Here is a 17,498-nt window from a genome sequence, read left to right as displayed (position 1 = left end):
TCATTTAATGCTTTCTAGTAAAAGGACACTAAAAGAAAAAGTAGGCAGCAATATGAAACAAGGCAGAAATTTCCATTAAGAGGCTCATTTGGAATTTAAAACTGCTCATTTCATCTGAATTCATAAAATCATTCCAAGGAAGAATCCCTCCTTCGAGCCACTGATGGGATGCTTCAAATGCTTTTTCTGTATAAAGACGTGTTCAATCTGATAGAGCAAATGACATTTTTATAGCCCAGAAAGAATTATTTATTCTTGGAAAAGAAAAAAATCTCGAACATGTGACCAGATATGGGAAAAATAAATTTAGGGGGGTGACATTTTTTGGCATGAAAAATAGAAAGGAAACAGTTTTTTTATGAAACACTTGGCAAAGCAGGATCTTAGAACTATTTCTAAACTTGTCCATTTGCAAAACTTCAGTCTGTTTGGCTTTCTCTGCTATGGGAGAAGGAAATCCCTTAGCTGGGATGGGCTGAGTCCCATTACTTTGCTTCTCCTGATAGGAATTAGTTAAATTAACTAAACTCCTGTTGGAATGTCTAGCCTGTCATCAACTCTGCGTAAAAAATGAAACACATGGCATTCTAAGAGGGAAACAAAACCAGCCAATTCTCAGAAAATATTCAAATAACCCTTGAAGGTTAGCAGCACAATCATTCTCTCTGTCTCTGTCTCTCTCTGTCTCTGTCTCTCTCTCTCTCTCTCTCACACACACACACACACACACACACACACACACACACACACACACAGCTTTAAATTTTCCTTCTGGAGTCAGAATAGAACAGACTCATATACCATTCTGATCTGTGTACCTTTCTTCAGAAGGTATGCTGCCCTCCTCAGTGGCCTGGGCTTGGGGTCGAAAGGTGCCGGGAAGAAATGAATTCTGTATATTTTAGCAAAAATACCCTTCTATGGGGTGCTAGCCAAGGCGTTATTATTAAAGACATAAGACAGTGGACCAAAGAATAAGTATACCCTGACCTTCAATGTGGACAATGTGCTCTTCCAGGTCAGCGAAGTATTTGCTTGCTGAATGCTGTGCCTGAACAGCCCTGCTTGAGTAAATGCCAAGCACAGGTAGATGCTGGACAAGGGCAAGGAGTCAGCGTGGCCACCACAAGAATGTGCTGCCAGCTTTCACTCCGTTCCTTTCTTCTCCCAGTGCTTCTTTTTTCACCAGTGCAGTGTGGACCTTAAAGCCGTGCTCAGCAGAGATCATTCAGGAGCCGGTACACTCGTTCCAACTAGTAAACAGCTGTATTTGTGTCTCCTCCTCGGGGTCAACACAGTCTGTTTCTGTGTACTGATAGCACGGGCAGGCTTGCAGGCTTATTTACCAAACAAAGATTGCCTCACTGCAAAGATATGTTCTGTTTTCCTTAGGGTTGAGCGTGAGTCTAGTATTCCAAAGGTGGACAGAGCTTGATTCGATAAAACCGTTGTCTGTGGGAAAAGCCTTCGCTTCCTCACCCCCTTTCTGGCTATGTGTTAATCCCCACAAAGGTGCGAGATCGTCACCAATATGAGGCCACATACTCACAGTCTCTCTCCACATGTCAAAATCGACACTGCCCCACCCAGTCTTCCAGAACATTAAGATTTTACTTTGGTCAAGTTTTGTGGGTATTTTTTTTTCTTTTTTTTCTTTTTTTTTTTTTTGAGAGTCCCTTTCACCATTTCCAATTTGAAGTTGATATCTTTACAACTGCCTGTATATTACCAGTCTGACTCCTCTTGAAAAGCTCAGGCAACCCAGGAAAGGCAAAAGCTACATGCTTGACTCCAAGCTCCTGGAGGGCCACTTGCCTCCACCATTTCCCTCTCTCCACCAGTTTTGGGGAGAGGTCAAGGATCAGAGGTAGGTCAGTGCAGCTCTTCTGCCAGCAGCTGTCTTAAGTTCCACACCTGAAACCCGAAGGCAGTGGAAATTCTACGTTCACTTGCCAGTTAGAAGGATCACTGGGAAGCCTCCCTCCCTCCTCCCTCCTCTCTCCTCCCTCCTCCCTCCTCCCTCCTCAGCACAGTGAGAGGTGTTGCTTCTAAAGCTTGAGGCACAATTAGAGAAAGGGAAGAAACTGTGGACAAGCGTCAGTGCCGAACCCTCACCGTGGCCGTCAGTACCAAGCGCTGGTGGTTAGCAGCTCAGCTGAAATGGACATTGCTAAGGCATTTAAAGCCGGGCTTCTCTTGACGTATTAACCTGGAATTCTAACATGTTAGCTTAACTGTGAGACAAAGGAGAAAATGAGACCAATGAGCTTGCTTGCACTGTGCGAGGTGAACCATCTTTGCTTGCTTTTTACCCTAATGTGGACTATCAGTTTCTGATTCCCCAAGTCCCTGCTGAAGACGAGATGTTGTATAGCTGACGTTTTTCAACACCCCAGGGATCTGTAGAAAATAAGGAGCAAACATAAATCAGTGAGCCCTACACAAAGTCCTGGAGGGGCCCGACGCCATCAGACAGGTATATTAGGATGGCTTGGGCTAAAGACACACAGGAATAACTATGGAAAACTGATGGGGTTGGTGTCACTCACACTCCTGGAGATAAGCAATCAATGACTCCATTTAGAAAGGGTGTTTTGTTTGGATTCTCTTATCTGTGCTATTACTGGTAGGAAAACGCAATGTGATTATCTGTATGAATGGCACTGATTTTTTAAAAATTTATCTTTATTTCATGTCCATTGTCGTTTTGCCTACATGTATGTCTGTGTGAAGGAGTCAAAAGCCCTGGAACTGGAGTTATAGACAGTTGTGAGCTGCCATGTGGGTGATGGGAAATGAACATGGGTCATCTGGGAAAGTAGCCAGTGCTCTTAACTGCTGAGTCATCTCTCCGGCCCTGGATGACATTGATGTTCAGCCCAGCCCCCCATTTCTTCTCCTGCTTTCTCTTGGGTCTTACATTCTCTGATGAGGAACCCTCAACTACCCAGTCTCTCATGAGCAGCTTCTGCAATGCTCTCAAGGCTCACTTGCAATGAACGGTTGCCTTAGTGCAAAGCTTGCTTGGTGGTTTAATAAAAGACCAGATTTGTGCCTCAACATCTTCATGATTAATCATTTTTTGAGGATGATAAAACTTGAAAATTTACTGAAATTAAGTCTTTACTCTCCCCCATACACATACTCTCAAGAAGCAATGTTGACAAGAACTACTAACCCCTATTCCAGCAGGTCCATTTTATGGCCATGGGAATGACTCTTTCTTTACCTGAGCACTGACTTCAGAGGCAGGTTGCTATGCAGGAGATCCACCCCACCACCGAGGCCTGAGTCCCTTGGCACCTGGCCATGGCTCTATTTCCAATTTGTAAGTGGGGGGAAATGGCAGGCCCCATCTTGTCTGGTATTGTAAGCATAGCCTGGTTTAATGTAAGAGCTTGAGAAACAGCTTTATGACAGCAATTTTGGTAAGTGCAAGCTGCAGGGAATATTATAATTGTCTTACGGTAAACTCAGCAATACTAGAATTATATGGAAATGTTAAAGTCTAAAAATCTCCCAGGATTGGCTATTAATCATTCCTGTCAAATGAGTTGAACTTCATAGATGATTTTAGATCTCTGCTAGCAGGCTGTTCTCTATTAAGGGGACAAAAGTGCACACAGTCATGGACAATACATATTACCAAATATTTCCGTGAATAGTGCAGGGATTAGCAAACATCTAATACAGAAGCAGATGCCACTTTAATGAGATTAATCATCCAATGTTACCTGCAAACAGGTAGCTTAAACAGAATGAAGTCTGCAGGCGATCTGGCTTTTGGCTCCCGACCGCATGTGCATGCCAGAGTGTGTAGCCTGCCCTTTCCCCTCATCAGAGTAGTTCCCTTTAGGGGAGAAAGCTCTTCTTCCCAATCTGCAGATGCTGCAAATGGCACTCTGCCCAGATGGGAGAAGTCCTTTACTCTGACTCGTCTGAAGCAAGTGTCCTCGGATGTCAAAAATGAAGTATTTATCACTATTAGGGGAGTGAGCTACGGAAACATGCCTTGCTTCTCACCATGGGATCACAGCCATCCCTTGAGACAGGCTGATGCTGAGTGTGGAAGACTACAGAGAAGTTCCCTGTAGCTCCAAAAGCCCCACACCATTTCCCTAGGCCGTAACTTCCTATTTTGTCTCCAATTTCTGCTGTAGGCTTAAACCTTGTATTTAGAAACCCTAGACACTTGTTTGAAATAGCATATGAAATACCTGAAAGGAGGAGGGTTCTGCCTCTGTTAGCACATCGGAGAGCCTTACACAGTCAGAGGAGCTACTGCACTCCTCCGCATCGCAGAGACTCATCCATCCCTAAAAGATGATTTTTCATTGATCGAATGCGTAATGATAAAGGAAAGATATTTTTGATGACAGGGAACAAAAGGTAACCTTTTGCCTTTAAGGAGGGGCAGTAAAGGTATGGGAACACCCAGTGGTGTAAGTAGGGAGAGCTCTTTGGGAAGGCTTCTTTCATAATAAAAACAAATAATTGCCCCCCTCTATGGAACTCTCTCTTCTCTCCTGCCCTGCTCTACACGTATTTAGAATGAACTAGAAAAGCTCAGAGGAGTCCAGGATGTAAGTGTGGAATGTATGAATTTGCTACTACATTCCATGGTTCCATTTTATTAAAACACTGATCAGTGGCTACATAAATCTTTGTAAGAAGAATACTGTATTAAATAGGGACCAAGAAGAGAGGAAATGAATCAGAAAAACATGCCAGGGTCTAAGACAGTCAACCTTGCTTCACAACCGTCTAATAGGACCCAGAGTTATTGAGTACAGACTAATTGTGATATGTAATGCATGCACAATAATAAGTGTGTTTTCACAATTTGCTTTCAACAGGTTTTTTTTGTTTTTGTTTTTGTTGTTTTTTGTCTTTGGGGGAAGTGAACATCAGCCTTTGTAAAGAGCAAAACATACCCTGGTAGAGTCGGGTTCTACTTGGTTAGATCTTGCTTCTATTTTGATCATTTTGAAACTGACAAGCAGACCCCAGCCACCTACTCATTGTAACATTTCTCTTCTAGAGCCAGCCTAGGACAGACTCATACACCCTTCTGATCTGGGTGCATTTCTTGAGAAGGTATGCTGTCCTCGTGGGGAACCTGATTGGCCTGGGCTCGGGGGCTCATGGTGCTGGGAAGAAATTAAACACGTGTATTTTAGTAATAACAGCAACAACAAAAAAGATACAGTGAAGTTAAGGACATAAGACAGCGGCCCAAAGAATATAAATATGCCCTGACCTTCCTTTGACCTTTACCTCTCTTATTCCCAGAAGAATGTCTTGTTTGGGATTTGCACAGACACCTGTGTTTAAGCTGATTCAGAAGAAGCCCGTAGGGGACATCAGAGGAAGGAAGGCAAGGGCAGCATCTCAGGAGAACTTTCTTTTTGCTTAGTGATTGTTTCTGTTTATCGAGGGGGGGGTAGGGATGGAGTCCAGGACCTTGTACATGTTTGGCAAGCACTCTGCCACCGACTCACATCCCAGGCACACGTGACAAAATCTCTCGAGTCGGTCTCAGAAACACTGAAAGAGAAACTGAACTCCACCCTTGTCCTAAAACTGTCTTTGCTCTCAGACACCAACAAGTACATTTCTCCCTCTTCCATAGTGTGGTACTGGGCGCATTTCAACAATAACAAAATTCTTCTTGCCTTTCTCAACGTCTCCCTATCTTAATTCATTCCTCATTGTTCAACACCACAGATATCATGGCCACAAAATGAACATCCTGCTGTCTAGCCCTTCTTCTTCCTTAACTTTTGAAAATGTAACTTGTCTAGCCAAAGGTCTTACTCTCATGGTAGTTGGTCTCGTGAGACTCCGTATTAGGGGAAGAGTTGAAGAGTTTTAATGGCTGGTGAGTCATTGTGAATATAAATGAGGTAGAAAGGACCCTCCTCTGCAGGTCTGGATGGCTTCAGGGATGTGTTTAATCCTCAGCCAAGCCAAAGACAATATCTGCCCCTGCACTCAGGAGGAAGTCAGACACCAAGACTGTGTCATAGACTTCTCTTTTGATACTGACCTCATTACCTTTTCACTTCAAAGACCCCTTAGAAGAACCATGAGAAATTTTAATTTAAGGTAATTCCAAATATGTTTTCTTCACACCATTAATGCTCTGCTATATTGGAAACTGTTGGAAATTTGGAGAATATGCACCAGCATTCACTTCTGTTTGTTCTACTTGTGTTATATAATGTTTTAATGATCAGGGTTCATCAAGACATGATTCAGTGGGGATATTATAAAAACTCTGTGGATTATTTTAAATATTAAAAAGGCCTTCATTCTTGTTGTTCGTTCATGACAATCATACCCTGATGCTCTCCACTTGTTAGCAATGGTTTATGCTCACCAATAATGGTTCATGCTCAGTAGACAGAATATACATTTTACCACATATATACCTAGTATGAGCACTTTCAAGTCTCCATATAGCTTTTATTGCAAAATCCTGGTTTTTTCAATCTTTACCTCAACTGGGCTCCATAATTGAAAAAGACAGGGGCCTCATTTCTTTGGGGTGTCACCACCTCCTGCTTCTGGCTGCTATTATCATCTTGCCTGCTTACTAACTCTTCTGGCTTCCTAACTCTCTCTCTCTCTCTCTCTGAAATGGAGAAATATATAATGCTTTTCTAATTCGCCACTAAAGAGTCTTCACAAATCTATGTTCATACGCAGATACCCAGTGTTGATTTTCTTAATTTTCATAACTTCTTGGGGAAAATCCATTAAATCTCTTGGTTGGTAATGACAAAAGGCCTATCAGGCAGTAAATTAGTTTTCTAAGGTTGTTGAAACAAAAATAAATTGGTTACTCTATTATCCCCCAATTTCCACATCTAGAACTCTGAAACCAAGGAGTTAGAAGAGCAATGTTGTATCTGAGACTGTTTTAGGGGGAGAATCCTCCTTTGCCTTTTCCAAAGATCTGGTGGCTTATAGCAATTCCTGGCATCCCAATATTGTGGTGAGAATATCATAGCCTCTGCATCTGTGGTCACACAAATCCTCCTCCTTCATGACTGTCTCCTCAGCTACCTCAATATCTCTTTCCCTCAGTCCCTTGGAAAACAATCATTGTGCTTAGGTACCCTGCTCAATTAACCTTGTATCTCCAAGGATGCTACTTTTCAATAAGGCCACCTTCATGGATACCAAGTGTTAACGATACTGACTTCAATACATCTTCTGGGAAGACAGCTTACCCAGAAGCAGACACTATGAGACATGGAGTCATCTCCAAGCAGAAAGAACTTCAAAGCATCTATTGCAGGTTCAAAGCTTACATCCTCTCCCAAACTCAACACTCCTTTCATCCACACCCGTACAACTAATTCATTCTGCAGGGTCCAGTGAAACACTTGGGCATCTGGTCCAAGCTGTTTCCGAGCAAAACTAAAGCACACAGAGGACCAGAGGAGACTAGTCATCCTTCATTACCATCCAGGCACTTTGATCTTAGACCACACATGAATTCCTAAAGAACATATGGCTAGCTACATGGGTTCCCAACTCACTTTTTTCTAGATGCTATGAATCTCCTTGTAAAAAGATCACCTTGTTTTAAATTCTTTTGCCATACTTCAATACCCTTTCTATTCACATATTGTACTTGAGATAATCTTCCAAGAGAATGGAGTTTTCTACATCTTCACATGCCCCTTGATTGCTCTGACTTTGGAGAGCAAGGAAATGCCCTGGAATTATTTGCCTCCATGCAAACAATTTCTAAAGTCACCAGTCTTCACTGAACTTTGCTTTTTTTCTGATGATTTATTTTATATAGGAAAAATGTTACTTCCTCCATTGTATGCCAAAATTTTTACATGTATGTGCTTTTCAAGATAGATAACACACACACAAAATAATATAAAAAAGAAAGATCACATATCAGGGCACAGGCAGAAGATTGTAGAATTTGTTTTCCATTATAGCAGTTAATAATAATCTGTGTGGTATTCTTCATCTTCTGCAGTATGAAAATGGGTGGGTAGGTGGATGGATGAATGTGTGAGTAGATAGATAGATAGATAGATAGGATAGATGTATAAGTAAATAGGCAAACAGAAAGATAGATAGCAGACATTACTTCCTAATCTTTAATTATTGTAACAGTTTTTCTGTGTAAGGACAAAGAGAATATCACTGAAAAATAAATAGTGGGATGATTAATTATGCATGACACTGGAAATATATTTTATAAATATTTTGCTAAGTCAATAGGAGAGGAAGTGATTAGTGTGGTGGCTGTTTTGCCTTATGCTAATTTCAGAGACCACTGAAATTCCTCATTGGCAGGAACCATCTGACATGGTTTCCATTTGGAGGAATGTTCTATTCTAAGTTCCACTTCTTCCTCGATTTTCAGTGTGAAGGGTTAGCCTCTGTATTTGAATCACCAGAATGGCATTGTATACTCAAGCAAACTCTGAATGTCATTGGGAGGAGGGGTTTAAATTAACCATCTGAGTTTTTCAGACTCCCGTTTAAGCCATTTCCAGTGTGTGGATGCTTGGTCACAAGACACCCTAGAAGTAGATAGGACCACAATTTGCTTGTGTTATAAACAACAACAACAAAAGATTCACCTATTTAGCAGTCTTGTTAGGAATGATCAGTAAATATATCCATTAATTGTTTTTAAAATAATATATAATTTTGTCAGGAAGAATAAAATTAGGTAGAACTTTGATCTGAGCTGGGAAGGGAAGGAGTCTCTTTCCAGATCTATGATAGTTAACACCATTCACCTCCAAAGGCACAGTTCCAATCACCTAACTTCCTCTTTCTAGGTCCATCTCCAATGTTTCTGTTAGAGACATGCAGTCCAGGTACCTACTGCCCAGCTCCAAAAGCAGGGATGCATATCAAGTGAAGCCTGAATCTACAAAATCCATTACGTGTAGAGTAGGATGTAAGTTGAGCTATTTCAACTTTTCATCTCTGAGATGGCCAGTGTAGAGCAATTGTTGTCATATGAATCCTAGGCCCATGCTGTGAGCAGTCAAATGTAGATCTCTGACATTTTAGTTTCAGAAGGACTAAGAAGACATTTCTGGAGGTTGCCTTGTTAGTGACAGAAATAACTAAGTCACTGGTATTCTCTAACAACTTTCCTGAATCTCAGTGCTGCTCACGTTTTGCAAAATCATAATTACTAGTGAAGCATATGACTTAAAACATTTTCTCTGTCATCCTGATAGTGTCACAGTTAGTCGCATTTCCATCGTGATGACAAAATATCTGGGCGAATCTGCTTACAAGGGTCTGTTTCAGCTTACAGCTATGCAGGCCTACTGTTGCCATTGGCTTGTGTTGATGCAGAACAGCATGGTATAATATGTGGTAAAAAAAAAAATAGTCTTTTTAAATCCCAGAGACCCAGAAGCAGGGTGAACCAGGGGAGCAGCTAGGTGTCCCACTGTCCTGTGAGCAGGCACACTCCCAGTGACTTAACTTCCTCCCACCTGGCTCAACTCTTCAACCTTTTCTACCATTTCCCAGGGGCACCACAGGGCAGTGAGCAACCTTTGAGCCTGTAAACCCTTGGGAAATGTTTAAAGGCCAAACAGTAAAGTGTTCATTTGAGCAGATGAGGAAGTATTTCAAAACAGATAGAAGGAAGATGGCTTATGACTCTGAGTGACAGTGGTGGGGCCACATCCTCACAGGGAGGCTTCCAGTCCTCCAATTCAAGGCTCTACGCAGTGAGTGACACCAAAGAGATGCTCTCATCTAATATAAACTGTATGTGAAGGAAATTAATATTTAAAATTTTCAGCTCACCGTCTTGGTGACAAAATGTATATTGGGGATATTTTTCCTTTTGATAAGATTCATGTCGATGTTCTAAAATATCAGATTATATTCTCTCTGTTTGGATAATACTTATAATCCACTGTTTGTCTATTTTTCAAAAGCATAAAAGTATTCTTTGATAATCAAAATCCATTGGCAACAGAGGAAGTGAGCCACTAGTTTTATAAACTATAACACCCCTGAGGATGAGATAGTGAAAGCTGTTACCTCCTAACGTTAAATGCTTAGCGCTGAGCACGCTGTATCTCTCCCAGCTCCCTGAAGATTACATAAGTTTTACTGTACATGAAATGTTAGTGTCCCGCACCCCCAACCACCACCACCACCACCAACACAGAGTGGATCGTGAGAATTCTAAAACTGAACAGAGCCATCTGGAAGATGAGTCATTACACTAAGTAAAAGGAAAAAGTGAGAAAGTCATAAAGCACTCTCCCAGAAAACTCAGGATCTGCACCGTGGCCTGTGTTCACAGGCCAGAAACAAGGGCTTTTCACTCTGAGAACCCTTCTCCCAAAGCTGCAGAACCGTGACCATCATGCGTCAGGATGACGAGGGCCATGCTACTCAAGGCAGGCGAGGGAGGCCCCGATTCTAGCTTATTCAGAAAACTGAATGTGGAGGACATTGCAGAAGGAAATACTGTACTAGCCCACACAGAGGGCTGCGGAGCAGGAGGGGAGATTCCTCTTAGAAATGAGGAGCAGGCCAAGGAAAACACTACATCTCCCCCCAACCCCTACCCTTTTCACCATATTGGAGTTCAGACTGGGTCTTACACGTGCTAGGCAAACTCCCTACCACAGCAAATTCTCAGGAAGTTTCTGCCATGCTTTTAGTTTGAGACAGGGCCTCGAACTTGAAATTCTACTGCCTTGGCCTCCCAAGTATCTTGGATTATAGCAGTCATCCCATATTCCTTTTCTTTGCCAGTTCTATAGACTTATCAGTGATTACTATATGTTCCCTGAACAAAATTCTATGTGTTTATACTAGGAAAATATACTTTACCACATGAGAAAATGAAAGGGAAATAAGAAACAATTTCTGTAGAGTCTCTCTCTCTCTCTCTCTTCTCTCCATTTCCATGGAGACCAGAGATTAAACCAAAGTTTCATCCCCCACAAATATTCTCCTCCTTTGACACAGGATTTCTCATTGACTAGTTAGACTGACTGACCAGTAAGTCATAGTGCTCCGTCCACCAGTACCCCACTTGTGCTTCCCTAGCAGTGGAGCTCACGCCATCACCCCTAACGTTTTTATATGGTGAATGCTGCGGTCCTGACCTTGCTTCTCCATGCTTTCACATCCAATACTTCTCTAACTGAGCTAATCTCCCAGCCTCTTATTTTAAGGGTTTTTTGTTTTGTTTGAGGCATGCTTCTTGTTTATTTGCTTGCTTGCTTTGTTTTTGTTTTATGCTCCACAGCTCAGGCTGACCTCAAACTTTATGCAGTCTTCTTGCATTTCCTTCTGAGTATTGGGATTATAGGGTTGAACCACCAAGCCCAGCTTTCGTGTGTGGATTTCTTGCCATGCTCTATACACACGTCATCTCATCCTCACAGCAACTAATGCAAGGAAGTGTCCATCTTGTTTTACAGTGGAGGGAGGAACTATGGGAAGGCCCAGCTCTAGCAGGTGGCATCTTCTCTGAGAAGGCCCTGGTGATGCTCCTGATCAGTGGCTGGCACCATTCACTGCTGGAGATGCCTTTGGAGACCTGGTCATCCCTAATACTTCCTCACAGGCCAGACAGACACACCACTGGGGTTCGTCTCTAGGCTGCTTTTGTCCAAAGCATCAAAACATTGCAACTTAAGGCACCTCTTGATTAACTGTAAGACACCTATGAGGTCTCCTAAGAGCCTGGTTAAATGTCAGGCATCTTAATTTACTGTCTTTCTGGTCTGAGACTCACCACAATTAAGTTTAGGATTAGGAATGGCTCTCTGGTTAACATAACTTGTATTGCTGAGCTTCGATCTGTAAGGCTCTGGTGAATAAAGGAGACATTTGGTTAACCAGATTTAGACACAACTTTTCTATTTGACCGAAACTAATCTGACATTTCCATTGCTGAGACTGTAAGAAGCATCTACCCATGTACATCTAGAGCCACTTACATTTCCAGCATCACACATAATGGCATGTGCACACCTAGCAAGAGAATTCTCAAGACAATTCCCAAACATTTTGGTGGGAGAGAGGCAGGTTGTTTGTTGATTTTCGTTGGTTTTGATGACCTAAGAGCTCGTATCTGACTGGTAGGTAGGTAAAAATCTTTGCCTAGCTGACAAAGGTAGGAACCAGGCTGGCCGGGTTGCCTCGACAAATGCAGCAACTTCTTTGGGAATCCCAGTCACAGGCTCCTAGAAAAACTTGGATCTTTGTAACAAAAGACAAAACCTTGAGCACACTTCTGGTCTGGCTGAGTAGATGCAAAACACAAGTACTGTGTTTTATGGTACAATTTTTTAATTTTTTTTTGGTTTTTTTTTTGTTTGTTTGTTTGTTTGTTTTTTGTTTTTCAAGACAGGGTTTCTCTGTGGTTTTGGAGCCTGTCCTGGAACTAGCTCTTGTAGACCAGTCTGGTCTCGAACTCACAGAGATCCGCCTGCCTCTGCCTCCCGAGTGCTGGGATTAATGGCGTGCGCCACCACCGCCCGGCCAATTTTTTAATTTTTAAATTGTAGTCTCTACCAAAGTTATTTCGTCTGAGTTTACTAAAAGTCAGCTAATTACAAGATGATGCACGTGGAAATTGGGTTTGTCACTTTCAAGCCCTAAATCCAGGGCCTCTACTGGCTGGTTTTTTTTTTTTTTTTTTTTTTTTTTTTATTTCAACTTGACACAAGGTAGAGTCATCAGAGAGGAAGGATCCTCATTTGAAGAAATGCCTCCATGAGATCCAATGGTAAGACATTTCCTCTGTAATCTGTGGGGGAGGACGCAGACCATGGTGGGTGGTGCCTTCTCTGGGCTGGTGGTCCTGGGTTCTATAAGAAAGCAGGCTGAGCACGCCAGTGAGCAGCAGTCCTCAATGGTCTCTGTATCAGCTCGTGCCTCCAGGTTACTGCCCGGCTTGAGTTCCTGTCCTTTAATTCCTTCAATGATGAACAGCAATGGAAGTGTAAGCCAAGTAAACCCTTTCCTCTCCAACTTGCTTTTCGGTCATGGCATCGCATCATAGTTATAGTAACCCTAAGTAAGACAAGGCCACATCGTAAGGACCAGCTAAGCATTAAGTTAATTGTATTCCCATGACTGAGTCACTTAGGCAAGTATCACCTCCACCCACAGCAGAATCCCAGACGAACGCTAGCCACTAATGCAAAATGGCCATCAAACTGTGTGTTTCTGGAGTTCAGCTCCTTTCCCTGAATCAGCTATTCATCTTGCTTTATGTTAAAATGTGGAATAAACATTATTTTATCATAAGATAAGCAAACCAGGGTCATTTTAGGATATCATATTTTGTTATATCATAATGATTCAAAATTACCTTCCTAAGAAAGACTTCCTTCCCAATGAAGACACAGTGTTTTAAAGAACATGTTCAATGTGGTCAAGCTCTTCAAGCATTTCTTCTCTGTCATGTACCCAAGACCTGGCAAAGGCTTAATTTGGTAATTTAACAACAAAATTGTTAATTTTTCCTTAATTTCAAAATAAAAAAACATGGACCTAACCAAGTAAAATCTGCTCACTATACATGCAAAAGTCCCATAAAATACCAACAGATCAGTTTGCTAAAATTCTTCTGTGTCTACTTCTATGTATTATCATTATGACGAGATACTAATCAAAGTATGTTGACTCTGCATCAACTTGGCTAGCCGCTGTGGCTACATAAACAAGAGGATCATTAGGGAACCTGTGAACTTCCTTAATATTCTACCCAGTTTTCAGAAAGGATGGGAACATGTTTTGCTGAAGGACCATAGATCCCATTAGTGCTGACTGAAGTGACTCATTCAGTAACCATGGAAACAGGGTCCAGCGGTGAGAGGAGATGTGCATGTGTGCATTCTTTTGATGCTATTGCTTCTGTGAAGAGAATCGGTTCAGGATGCCTGATGTGACCCAACACACTCGGGTTCCCTCTCCCTTCACACTTTTGTTGATTCTCTGTAATCACCACAGTGAGTTTAAATCAGGGCGACCAGATGCTGTGCCCTCAGGACCCTGTGTTCTCTCCAGAAATTCATCTTGTATTTAGAGATGCATGTTCCAATGTCCTAAAAGTGGACTCTCCTCCCAGACACATTTCTCTCCCTTCTATTTCTGTGGTCCTGGTCTAGGGCCAGGCTCCCATACTATATTTATGTCATTCTATTTTTCTCCATGTCTCTTTTCATAAGGTTTTAATATATTAATACTTACAGAAAAAAGAATTTTTGAAAACAAGTAATTAATCACTCTCATTATGCATTAAACTTACATCATCTATATGTGTATGTTTGTATAGATGATTAAGTGTAGTTTTCAAAGCTGCATGTATTCTAATACAGCAGTACAAAGTTCATATCAAGCCAGCTTTATAGATTATGTATCTATGGAGCCTGGAACTTCTAAAAAGGGACCCATGAAAACTTGGGTAATTTTAAATTTAAAGTCAAATTATAATATTCTATTCCTTCATTGGTAAATAAACACTGAGAATCACAAAAAGTAACTAATACATGGTCACCATTAAGAAAACACATGCATCATAAAGACAAGATGAAGTGGTAAGGCTCGCCTCATAATGAAAACACATTTATTTAAAAGAACACGTTGAAAAGACGTCAATCTCTTCAGGCAAGGAGCTGTTAAGCTGTGTTGGAAGGAGGGCATTGGGGACTGCTTCACGCTGTGTTTCTAAGAATGTTTATTATTTTAAGAATCTTTGAGAACATTTATTATTTTGAAGAATCATTAGTAGGATTTCCAATGAGGAAAAATATATCTCATGAAAGATGAGCCAGTCATATCAATTTGTCAATCAGACCTTCCTGATTAAACCTGACTCCCCTTAGTCCCAGGGCAGTGTCTGGTCCAAGGTTGGCACTCTGTTAGGGTGTGGTGTTTAGATGCTGATGGGGGATAATGTGAAATGTGTACTTAAAACACGGAAAAATGTCCTGAAGACAATGTCCTGACGAATTGTTGGGGGGGGGGAGGCACAAAGAGAGAGGGAGAGAAGGCAACCAAAAGATTATTATGATAAAATGTTGAAGATAAAAACAAGAATCCTGAAGGCAACAGCAGCAGCAGTATTACATGTACGATAGCAATCACAACTAATACTCGTGATGAATGTCCATGAGCAAACAGTTAAGTTTGGTGAAGATCCTCTTAGACATCCTACCAAAGTTGTTCTTCCCAAGCTTATGTGTAAATAAAATTGAGACTTGAGCGATTGATCTGCTCAAGGATGTTCTGCTAGAATCCACACCCCCTCCCCCCGGTTGTCGGTAGTGGGAAGGCGTTCTATCAGAGGGCATGTATATTGCACTCTGTCATAGAGTTCCAACTGGAGCTGCTAGGAAGCCACAGTTAGAAGCTTCGTCTAGTGCAGCCCCCCAATTAATACAAGTAGGTGGCTTAATTACCCATGACCACTGATAACAACTGCAAACTAGAATATCGGCAGGATGGTGCTCTGTGCTTCTACCTGTTGGGTTATAGCAGGTGAGCATGATTCACAGCTGTTAACCCACAGAAGACGGAAGTACAGTGTAAATATTAACAGAAGAAGCGCTCACAAATAGATCTGAGTCTTTTCGTAGAACTCATCAAAGACCCACAGCAATTGCTCGGGGGAGAGATGCTTTTGGTTACAATATGAAGTGACAGCACGTTCTTATATGTGATGATTGCGTAATGTGCTGAGCATATCGGGATAGGCAAGGTGCTAAGCCAGAAGCAGCAAGACACTAAATGGTGAGACAGAAAACAGAGGAGAAGACGGAGATGAAGGAAATGAGCATCCTCCCTTTGCTGAATGAGCGAACAGAGTAGCTGGTCTATGGGGAGGGAAGCCCTTTGACAGCAAAGAGGGATGGGAAAGTGAAATTCGACACACCCACTTGAGTTCTCAAAGGCAAGCTATCAAGCTGACCAACCACTCACAGGCTCACCAGGACCATGTTCAGAGAGCCAGCTCTACAGATGCCACAGCACTCTGGGAAGTAATTAGTCATGAATAGCTGGCTTCACCCTGGGGCTGGGAAGACCGTTAGCTGTTTTCCTTTGGTCTTCTTCCATTCATTCCATTCACTGTGGAAACATATCCCACATTCAATAAAACACATAAATTTGTCTCAGGACATCTGAAGATGGAGAGCTATGGACCTCTCTCTCCAGAATGCCTAGCACCATCTAAAGAGCCCAGACTTAAGAAAAGGAGAGGCAACACCAAGAACTCAGCATCTTTCCAATGCTCAGCTTCTGCTGGCAGGTTGAATCCTCGAAAAGCTGATTGCTGACACCCTGGGGCCCTCCCAGCTGCCCAGCTGTAATGAAGAGCGAATATCTTAGCACCTCATAGGTAATGACATCTGACAAGCAGATTCTGAAGACACTGAAAATCACTGTCATTTAAGTGTTAGGCGCTGTGTGTGTGGCACATCAAGGGAAGTTTAAAGGAAGGAAAATGACGGAAAATGCATAGCCATGGTGCTACCCAGGTCTGTGGTTTATATACTGCAGCCCTGGTTTCCAACCTAGGGCCTGGGCATTCAAGGAAACAATGTGAATGTCTTATCCTGTGACTATGAGATCTGTTGTTTTTTCCCTTGATGCTGTGAAGACAGTTGAACTAGAAAGATATACATTGAAAAAGAAATTCTCAAATGATGAACTTTACCATTTACGTTGTGGGTGAGGCATACTCCGTTTTAAGTCTCACAGATTCTGTGCATTGATAACTAGGGGAAATGAGTCGGAGGGAACAAATAGAACTCCTCTTCCTGCTTATTTGAATGTGCTTACATTAATGAGTTGGGTTTTTTTCCCTCTTTCTCTTTACTTCCTTTAATGTTTCCTCAAAATGCTCATAGATTTAGACTGCACTGTTCACACGCTCAAGTTCTAGCTCGTTAAAAACATATCCAGTGGGCAGGGCACAGGGAGGGGTGCACCCCTGTAAAACTCAGGAGATGGAAGCAGCAAATCATAAGTTCCATATTGGGCTCTTATATAGTGAGTTCGAAACCAACCTGGGCCACATTGTTAGACCTTGTCTTAGTGAATGAATGAAATAATGTGATATTTTCTCCCTTCCACTAAGACGGTATAAACTCAAGTCTCCGCCATTTCAACTATTAAAATTATACTGAACCTCAGAAAACCAGTTGGTACTGTTTGGGCAGCATGAAGGGAATGGTAAGAAGCCAACTGTGCTTCTGGGGAGGGGACACTCAATATTAACAGCATCGTCGTTGCTCCACCTTTAGTTAAAGGGAAAGGAACCGGTTCCAGGTAGTTTTGTGATGAAGGAAGAGAATCTTTGGGGTAACTCCAACCCCACTCATTCAGAAAGCTTCCTTGGAATCCGATCCTCAAACCCCAAAGGGTCCCTTTCTAACTGTTTCTTAGCACCTATCATAGGCCAGAGATAAATTCATTGTTGAATACCATCCTGAAAACCTGAAGGG

General features: G+C 42.0%; 1 protein-coding gene across 24 annotated transcripts in view; it reads left to right on the top strand.

Moving 5' to 3' along the window:
• The window catches only part of Sorbs2 (sorbin and SH3 domain containing 2), a 318,492-nt gene that overhangs the window by 173,471 nt on the left and 127,523 nt on the right, over positions 1 to 17,498 (top strand). Inside the window, exon 1 of one of the 24 annotated variants that reach the window (XM_041632410.1) lies at positions 5,042 to 5,097. The exons of the other annotated variants lie outside the window; for them this stretch is intronic. The gene's annotated coding sequence lies outside the window, so the exon portion shown is untranslated. Of the gene's footprint in view, positions 1 to 5,041; positions 5,098 to 17,498 lie in introns of those variants that run through there. 24 annotated transcript variants of the gene reach the window in all.

Source organism: Microtus oregoni, unplaced genomic scaffold (genome assembly GCF_018167655.1).
Source record: "Microtus oregoni isolate MIOR12 unplaced genomic scaffold, Mior012 000041F_ref0000270, whole genome shotgun sequence".
NCBI classification, from domain to species: domain Eukaryota; kingdom Metazoa; phylum Chordata; class Mammalia; order Rodentia; family Cricetidae; genus Microtus; species Microtus oregoni.
Note: the sequence above shows the minus strand (reverse complement) of the source record. Positions and strands in the feature narration are given on the sequence as shown.